The sequence below is a fragment of the Lissotriton vulgaris genome, chromosome 6, assembly GCF_964263255.1.
Source record: "Lissotriton vulgaris chromosome 6, aLisVul1.2, whole genome shotgun sequence".
NCBI lineage: Eukaryota > Metazoa > Chordata > Amphibia > Caudata > Salamandridae > Lissotriton > Lissotriton vulgaris.
Genome location: NC_141694.1, coordinates 1,444,691,550 through 1,444,701,568, shown reverse-complemented (window position 1 = coordinate 1,444,701,568; position 10,019 = coordinate 1,444,691,550). Strand labels below are relative to the sequence as shown.

At 47.3% G+C, this 10,019-nt stretch overlaps 1 protein-coding gene across 1 annotated transcript in view; it reads right to left on the bottom strand.

Annotated features, from left to right (window-relative positions):
- Positions 1–416: 416 nt before the first annotated feature.
- Positions 417–10,019, bottom strand: part of MTHFD1L (methylenetetrahydrofolate dehydrogenase (NADP+ dependent) 1 like) — an 884,753-nt gene continuing 875,150 nt past the window's right edge. The window contains exon 20 of the mRNA XM_086927571.1: positions 417–1,295. The gene's annotated coding sequence lies outside the window, so the exon portion shown is untranslated. The remainder of the gene's footprint in view (positions 1,296–10,019) is intronic.

Here is a 10,019-nt window from a genome sequence, read left to right as displayed (position 1 = left end):
TAACATTTTGTCAACACTATCCAAAGCAACAAGACCAGCCGCAAGAACTCAAAAACTATTCTGTTAACTACATGTAAAATCCATGATATCCTGGGAGGCTTTGCACTGAACATCATCCCGGTATAAACTGCAGGAGGATTGAAAGGTATATTGGGACCCTTCAATAATTTATTTGGTCTGCCCCCACTGATATCCTAGGTCCACAAATAACTATACGGATCCTACTTCCTGGATAGATGTTATGCCTGAAAATGCGCTACTCCTCTTCTACCATGCCAATTCAGCTTTACCCAAGAAATCATAATATCTAGACAAAGTAAAAATAAAAAAACCTTCAAAATAACAGTGTGTCGCCCTGTCGCGATGAAAACATGTCATTGGTATCACTATACTTGAGAAATGTCAAAAGTACTTCCTTTTTTTCCAATCAATGGTTTTATTAGGGAGTTTCTTCGTACAGCAGTAAACAAATAAATTCAAGACTATTACAAGAGGTTGATATTAACAGATTTCCAACAACACATCCAAGGAATCAAATTGATAGTTTTGCACACAAAAAATAAAACAGACTAAACTTCTCTTATGCTACAAGCATTAGACCAAAAGAAATACCAGCACATATTGCAGTGAATGTTTGCACTTCTTAAGAGAGAGTTTCAAGAATAATTCGATGTAGAAACATGTAACCATATCCGGCATTGTAAACAAGACTTTTCCAGTGCTTTCAAACATTTAATCACATCACAAAACACGCTGTATTTATTTCTCCAGTAAAATTTATGATTTTAACCTTTCTCCAGCTCCTTGGCTTGCAGATAGGTCAGATACATAACTACTATTTTCAGGAATTTAACACCCTTTTCGAGACATTGCAAGACTTCACGGCGACTTCATCCAGTATTCTTTCAAGATGGTAGCCGAAAAAATGCAAACCTCTTTCTTGCACGTAAACAGCAGCAATGCACCGCAGACCGTAAAACTCATTGTAACATTCGAGTCCTCTTCAGGCCTGCTGTTTCCACAAAACTACTCACAATAAAGTGATGAAAAATGCAGTAGATAGCAATCCCAGCCAGAGAGGAGACCCCAGACGCCAGGTTTGCTTTGCTTTTGAAGTCTTGTGCGTTAGAAAAATAGAGAGAGAAATAATTCCTTGGATAACTGCTGGTGTGGTAATTGGCACTCTTTGGTGTCTCCCGCCATCCTCCAGAGACGCATAACACGCATACTTCAAATTCACCCAGAGATCCCTCGGCAGGAAGTGCAGAAGCAGCAGCAGCAGGGACTTCAGGGGTCTGGAAGAGACAGACACAGTCAGCCAGTTCCCAGTGTGGAAGAAAATCAAAGTAGTTCCATTTAACATATTTTATCTGGAAGTGCACTTTTCCCTTGTAGTCGCCAACACTGCAATGCATATTCAAATGCTTCCAAGCTTGAAGAGCATATTTCCTACTTCACAAAATACAGAACATGAACAGCTTGGCGTCCCTTCCTTTTCTTTCCTAAACAGGTTGCCTCATTTGGCGAACTGTGAGATTTTAGTGATAAGTGATTTTTTTTCCTTCTGTTTATATTTTGTTAGTGTAGTTATTGAAGTTACAACAATAATAAAACAAAGTAATCATTCGAGAAATCAACCCGTCAGGGCTCCTCTTGGCTATACCCTGTAACTGTTGGTAAATACGCAGTGGCGGCTGCTCGCATTGCTCAGTGGTGGGCGAGGAAAACAAAAATGAAATTATTAAAATTCCACTTACCTGCCTGTCCGACGGCTACTGCCTTGCTTCTCTCTCTCGCTCCTCGACTCCGGCTGCACACTGCGCAGGCTCCCAGATGCCAATTCAGGCGCTTGTCATGCTGGGACTAGTAAATCCTGGGAATACTATTGCCAGCACAAGAGAAACCTGGTCACGGCCTGGTTTGCTGCTCAGACAGTGCCTGGGAGCCTGTGGCGTTTCACCAACCCGGCTGTGCAGCACAGCTGGGTTGGAGAAACCCAAGTGCGCATGTCTGTTTTCCCGGCCTAAGACGGCCGGACAAACTGACATGCGCACTTAAAAGTTCCACGCATGTCACACAGGATTGCCTGGCCCCGCCGAAGACTCACGTCGTCGGCTGTGAGACAGGCAAAAATAAAATGATAATAAAATGCGTTTATCATTTTATTTTTCATCTTTTAGCAGGGGGGGCGTCGCTCCTCCGCCATTATGGAGGAGCCGCCCCCTGACAAATAGGCTATAGTTCTACATGGGTTAGTGCGCAGGAAAAATATACACAAATTTAGAAGAATTAGACAAATAGACCAGCGTCCTAAAGCCAGTAAACCATATATGTGAAACTGAGAAATAAGTAAAGCCCATGAGAATATGAATTATATAAAGCAGGCACGTTTGGACCAGCCTATTATGATCATACCGAAAATGCCCATAATTAGGCACGAAAGTGCACCTCATTATGCAATCTGGAACCTCCACAACAGGGGCTAGCAGTTGCAAAATTAACCCCTTCTTGCTACATTCCACTGCAAAAAATTACCCTGCGTAAGGATGGGGAGGCCAACAAAGCCAGCTGTGGTTCAATCTTCAATGTTATGTTTGTGGGGTAATTTGAAAGTCTAAGGTCACTTTTTATGCCCTCCCAATACAGATATATACTTGATTCATACAATCAGCCCTTGGCCTTCATTTTAGTGAAAATGTTCAGTCTTTAAAGTAAACACTATACTATTACTCGGTTCACCTCTACCCTTATATTTATTTATTTATTTATGCAATTTTATATAGCGCGGACTTTACCCGAAGGTGTCAGAGCGCTTCACAATAGGAACAGAAAAGATACAAACTGAGAACATTACACGAGCAACAGATTGCAGAGGCATACATTACGTTACATACGGTAAAGTGATAATTGTGAGCAACCAAGAATACATGAGGTAGTAAAAATTGTGAGAAACCAAAAATACATGAGGTAGACAAGGTAATTGTGACACTTGTGAGCAAACAAAATACATGAGGTAGTAAAAATGTGGGCTACCAAAAATACATGAGGTAGTAAAAAGTGCACAGGAGGAAAAAGTGACAAGTGTGCAGGCTACAAGAGAAAATAGAGTATAATTTGTGGAATAATACTGCAATATATGTTACACACTCAAGCACAAGAACAAACGATTACGTAGGCAAAAGTGGCACTTGTGCAAGTATCAAAGGTAAAAAACATGTGAGAGGAAGCAAACCGTGTGTTACAGGGGCAAAGTGGTGAGTGCAAGTTGCAAGAGGGTACCAAACACAAGTACATGGATAATACTGCAATAAAAGGCAAACACTCTAACCGCAAGAACACACTGGGAAGGCACTTCCATGGACATGAGAAGTAGAAATTATCAGTAGTGGGAGATCTTCCTTCAGACAAAAGAGAGTTACTTTTGGAGGTGTCTCTGGAGGAGGAGACCGTAAGTCTTCTAATTGGCAGGAGTACTTTCTGAAATCTGCCAGTGAAAGTACTGTACGTAGCTGGAGGGAAGGGAAGGTCATTCCAGGTCTTGGCAGCAATGTAGAAGAAGGAGCGGCCACAACTGCGGCTGCGACGGATGCAGGTGGTGTGTGCAAATGAAGAGGAATGCAGGTGTCTAGAGGATTGGTGGAAGTTCAGTCGGTGGTTGTTGTAGGCAGGTCCTAGATTGTGAAAAGCTCTGTAGGCGTCCGGGAGGATCTTGAACTGGCATCTTTGGATGGAGAGTCAGTGAAGGTCTCTCTGGTGGGGGGGTCAATGTGGGTACGTTTGCAGAGGTCCAGGATAAGTCTGGCTGCAGCGTTCTGAATGGCCTGGAGTCTTGAGGAGCTGGGTGAAGCTGCCGGTATAGAGGGCATTGCCGTAGTCGAGGCAGGTGGTGATGTAGGCCTGCATGACATTCTTTCTGGTGTTGGTTGGGATCCATCTGAAGATTCTGCAGAGTATGCAGTGTGTGAAAGCAGGAGAAGGCGACTGCGTTAACTTGTTTTCATTGTCAGTTGGCTATCGAGGATGATGCAGAGGTAGGGTGCATGGTACGTCAGTGTGGGTGTAGGTCTGAGTTCAGTAGGCCACCAGCTGGGGTCCCAAAAGGAGGTGTTTTTCACGAAGAACAGAAATTTAGCTTTTTCAGAGTTGAGTTGGAGGCAGTTGTCTCTCATCCATTTGGCTACGTTGGTCATGGCACTGCAGAAGTTGGTTTTGGTGTTGGAGAGGCCACCGGTGAGTGTGTGGATCGGTTGACTCATCTGCATAGGAGGGCGGCGTGGCTAGCGAGCCAAGATGGAGGTTGCAGCCAGATAGAGCTCCGGACCCTCCTGAGGAAAAACACCCTGTTGGCGCGGATTTCGCTGCGCCTACACCTGGATGGGAGTGCGGGTAACTGCGTGGACACCCCCGAGATCCCTTGGGGTGTTGTTCCGTACCTTGAGACGGTTCCAGGCTGGCGAGACTGAGTGAGGCCTGCAGTTGACTCCTATGGGCTGAATCTGGGAGCTCTGGCGGAGGCGGGGACTGCAGCCTGTGGAACCACCTTCAGGGAACGGCGTGCAGAGCTCCCGGCGTGTGGCTGTTCACGGGGGCTGACTGGGGCGAGTGCGGGCGGAGCTGTGGACGTCTGCTGCCCGAGATTGCCCTGCTGACAGAGGAAGGATCCGAGCAGCTGCTGGAGTGCCTGTGCGGCGTCTGACCCGGACGTGGGTCGGGGCCCGGTCTGAGGCACCGTCCGCCATTGCAGGTAGGCCCGTCTGCACTGGGCCTGTAGCGGTCACTGCGGGAACCGACGGGGGAGTGAACCAGGACGCAGAAACCCAGTAGGAGGCTGGTGTGGGATTACAGTGCCTCCCCTGGGGCCGGGACTTTCGCTATGGCTGGGGCACTACTTTCCTGGGCCTGCTGGTGTTTACTGCGAGGCGGAGGATGACGTACGCCCCGGGCTGGTCCTGGCGGACTAGGGGCTGCATGGGTCTGTGGCCTTGGGTATGGATGGCCTAACAGACGGAATGGCTGCGTGGTCCTGAGAGAGTCTGCTACGAGGGTCGGCGGGCGCCCGGAGCTGCGCTGGCAGCGTAGCGCAGCATCTAAGTCCACCTGGGACCTGGTGAGGTCTGAACTTCCTGGCCGCATAGCTGATGGCAAAACTGGTGACGGAGAGCCCTGAACGCCCGACGTTGCTTGCAGCGACCCCGGGCTTCGTCCCTTCACCTTACAAATGGCCTGATCCATGTCTTCTGGAGGACCGGCCAAACCTGGCAGTGTATAGTGCGGGTGCGCCTGGATATACATGGGAGAAACCTGCGCATTGGTCGTGGTGAGTGACGGGGCTCTCTGAGAGGGGCCCCCCCGGGTACCGGTCCCTGCGACCCGGGCCTTCCCTACCTTATCCCCTTACGTGGTGCGCCGGGCGTGGGGCTGGGCACCCGGTCCCCATAGGAGGAGCGTCCAGGGAGGAATTGCAGACTGCCCCCCCCCCCCCTTGAACTCTGTCTGGGAGGCCCCGGGCCAGGCACATCCTCCTGTACGATATCCTACACCTGCCCCCACGATGGCTGGAAAAGTACCTGTCCTACCCTGAGGAGTACCTTGCTGGCAGTCCCATTGCGCCATAACCTTGAGAGTTGGATGACCCCTCCCCTCGGCCGAGCGGCTGCGGCGCCCCTACAGTGAGCGTGAGGGAATCTCGGCGTCATGGGCCAAAATCGGGCGAAGGGACAGGAGAACTAGGGCGGTTCTGTCGCCCCCCCCACACCATGACATACATTGCAGGTGGGCGCTCCTCGCCGGGGGCCACTTCTGTAGCCCCCGGCTCTGCTCTGTTTATCTTTTAACAATTTTTCTTGTATCGCACATGGGATATTGCTATGATTGCTGTATAATGGAAGGGGGATGTAAACCAAAAGAAAAAAAAAGACTGTCCATATGGCATGAACCTGTTAATACCGTTGTCCAATTCGCAGTCAATAATAAAGTATGCTTAAGAATAAAAAAAGACTGTCATCTGCATAGGAGATTATGTTGAGTCTGTGAGATCTGACAACGTCTGCGTGGGGGGTCATGTAGATGTTGAACAGGGTGGGGCTGATTCTTGTGGTAGGCCGCCTATGATGTCTTTGGGAGTGGAGGTAAAGGGAGGCAGTCGGAAGCTGTGTGTGCATCCTATAAGGAAGGAGGCGATTTACTTGAGCTCCCTCAACTGGAAGTGGGCAGCTCTGGTTCCTGGAAACTTGGGGAGGCACAGAGGAGGCCTAGCCGCTGGTTCAACTGTGAAGCCAGGCTTCGTGTGACGCTCCTTCCTCTCGTGGATCAATGGACGAGAGGACGTTGATGCACGCTTCAACAATTTCTTGTTCCATTATTCACATAAATGATTTGACGACTAGGTGCGACAAGCTTCACGTATCCTGCAACGGCTCCAGAGACCTTCTTCTTGACCAGGATTTGGATTGTCATGGCGTTGCATGTTGAGCCGCAAGGAGCTTGAGGAATCGCTCCCTCAAGGAAGGCGCAGCAATTGGAGCCGGCCTTTGAGTCGTTGTCGCGCTTGAGGCATAAGAGGCATCCCAGGTGCGGATCAGTCACAGACATTGAGCAGTGACAGCCAGCACAGGGATTGAAGACGGCCTTCTTGGATGACCTATCCTGCCACACCAGGAAGAAAAAACCTCAAAACACTTCGAAAAAACTTCAAAAAAAGGTAGTCAAAAATGGACTGGGGGTAGCTCTTCCCAGATTTGCATTGACAGGATCGTTAAAAAAGAACTGACATCAGTGGGCTTGTTTGGCACCTATATTGGCACTGCACTCATCACTTTTGGCATTGAAGACCTGACCTACCTGTGCACAGGATCACTGCTTAAGAAACATTTCCCGATCAGTCTGACATCTGGGGATACTTCGAAGGTAATGAATCTGTGGATAGAAGTCTCTACCAGATTGCCAGGCCAATTGAATTGTTAGTTAGTGCGACACATGGCTACTTCACTAAACGATGTAGCTCGATGCGCCTAACAATATACAATATTCAAAATTATATTATATATATATTTCAGTGTTGACTTAGTGCGTAGAATGGTTGTTGCTGACAAATGCGATATGGAGTTCGAAACCCCGACTCAGTCATTCATCCTCCATAGGCTGATAAAGTAAGCACCATAAATTGAGTAACAGGTACAACTGTTATTGACAGTGCTTAGAACAAGTTATAAATTGTTTATTTGTCGTTGGCTGAAGTACATCAAGGTAGTTCCTGCTACGGCTTGAAAACGACATAGTGCTTAATTTGGAAAACAAGTAAGGGCAGAGGCCAAGGGCCATATCATGATGGACTTTGCTGATGCAGAGTCTGCGTCTTTTTTATGTGCCTGCAGTGCGTTAACAGTATTCATTTAAGCTGATATTTCTCCGAGCTACTGCTCTATTCTCGGACAGCACAGGACAGAAACAGTGAGGTTGGCCTCTTTCCGAGCTGTGCTGTTTGAAAATCAAGCCCTAACGCAGAGAAATACTGGGTTAAATGAATTCACTTCACACACTGCATGCACATAAACTTATTAACTTGTTTAAACTCAAATACCCCAAGCACCCATGCCAGATCAAATGTTCACACTAAAGGGGTATTTAGAGTGCACAATAGACATAACCAAGAAAAATCTCAGTTTTGAAAAACTACCCTCACTCACATACCGAAGTATGTGACATGCTTCCTCATAGGGCCTGCTACAAACGCCCTGGTGTAGCCACATCCAGGGCGGAGCATTAGGGAGGGGGAAAAAATAATAAATTCCACCCTACAAGACGTACAACCAAATAATATCAACACGTACAATGAGTAACACAAAATAAGGTGAAAAGCGTGTGCAAAACACCCTGTGACTGGAACTGATAGTGCGACAAAAAGGTGCAGTATAGGAAAGTGATTAAAACTGGTTAAGGGTGCCAATAGAAAGAATTACTTTATTAAACACAATCAGGTACCCCTACCAGGATTAAAAGTAAGAAAATGAAGGGAGATGTCTTATTGAGAAAATGAGGTTCCTCAAGAATTCCCTCCTGCCACTGCTTAAGTCAACATGTTTCGACCGCTGGAAATGCGCCTGAAAAGGTCACCCCGGTCTTCGTCAGGACTGTCGCAATCAGTACCACTGTTGGCCCTTCCGTAATCCGGTTAAAGGCCCCTCGGGGTAGAGTAGGTCATCCGTATCCGTACTCTCCCTAGTCTTTCTAATTTAAGAGTGGAGGCTGATCCCAGTACTGCGGGAAAACATTTACTGAAAAAGAGCAGATAGAGTTTGATGTAGACCCACTTTATTTCAATCACTCACTCTCCCAGCCCCCGTTTAGTTACAACGTCTTTTTTGGCAGTATTACTCATGATGTGTTGAAATTTAACTCGTGCAACTATGGCAGCAACAATGTATCTGCTGTGCTCATACCCAAGATTTAAACTTCAACCACTCGGGATTATATGGCAGCAATCTTTCATTCACCAATGGGAACGCTTAATGCTGCTTTTAAAAAGAGGCAACACGCTGCGTTCTCCCACGCTCACTCCGAGTGCCTCCATAACCCCCACACACCGTTACACCCAAAACTCTCTATCAGTAAATGCGAGTTACTACTAGCCCCAAAGAAAGCTGGTAACCCCTTTGTAATAGTGAGACTAACAGAGTTCATGAATTTCACGAGCCCGAATAGGTGTCCGCCAGGAGGGTCTCCCTAAGAACACAATCTGCAAACAGAATAATGCGTAAGGCAGCTGCACCTTGGATAGGAGCATCTCCCTTCAGAAACTCCACCGCGATACACAAACCGCCCGTTGGAGCAGCTAAATGTATCCAAAAGTTCCAAGATTTCACCCTTTGTCCGAGCATCTTCCCGTTCTCTGGGCTAGCCCTGTCCCATCTGCCTGAGTCACAGAACACCGCAAAGGTGATTTCCGCCGTATCCCATCGGTCTTTTAAGGTAAAGTGACCCCTGACCTGTTACGTCCATCGCGCTCCACGTGACTGACGTCGTATCGTCATAACGTTACGCGCGTGGTGTCTCCGTGCAGTATGGAAATAGAGACGCCTAAGAGGGATGTGCGATATGCAGTCACAAGTGTAAGTAGGAAGTGTGTAGTGTCGCATCACCCAACAATTCCCCATGGAATTTGCCAAATGTAAATGCGTGCGCCGCACGTTAAAAAAGCCCTGTGAGAATGGGAAATAAGTTAAGTCGGCTATTTCAGCCTTCTCTAGTCCCCCAGGTGTGCAAGAGTTATCCCCCACCTCCAGTGTGTAAAATCTGAAGTATAGGCTTATGGTGTATAGCGTCACATCACCCATCATACCAAATGAAAGAGCGAGCGACGCACAATATAAAGCCTTAGGTAGGTGGGAATTACACGTAAAAAATCCCTGTGGAAAAGAGAATTAAGTCAAGTCGGCTATTTCAGCCTTCCCCAGTCCCCCGGGTATGCGAGAATTCTCCCCCACCTCCAGTGTAAGAAGTCAGAAGTATAGGCTCGTGGTGTATAACGTCACATCACCCGTCATGCCCACGTCGATTCAACCAGATTAGAGAACAAGCGATATGCATTATAAAGTCCTAGGGAGAAGGGCAATACGTCAAAGCTGTTATTTCAGCTGTCCCCAGACCCCCGGGGGTGCGAACGTTTTTTTCCCCCACCCAAAGTAAATGGAGGCACATAACAGGCAATAAAGGTATGAGACCATTCAAATGGATCGTTTAATCCTGGATATTGTGGAGGAAAAGAATATTGCTCTGTAGAATTACTAGGGGAACCCATCTAGGTAAACATTAAAACCCCTGTAGCTCCAACGTCAAGATATTAGTCATAAGCCACAAAACTCTAGGTCTCACCAAACAACCCATGTGTCAGATATGGTTACAGTAGCCAGACCTCCCCCCTAGTAAGAGGCCTACATTATGGAATCATAGTTACTTGGGCTTAATTCATATTATCCAAGAATACCATAAGGATAAGCTTTATGGGGGCTAGTGTGGAAACA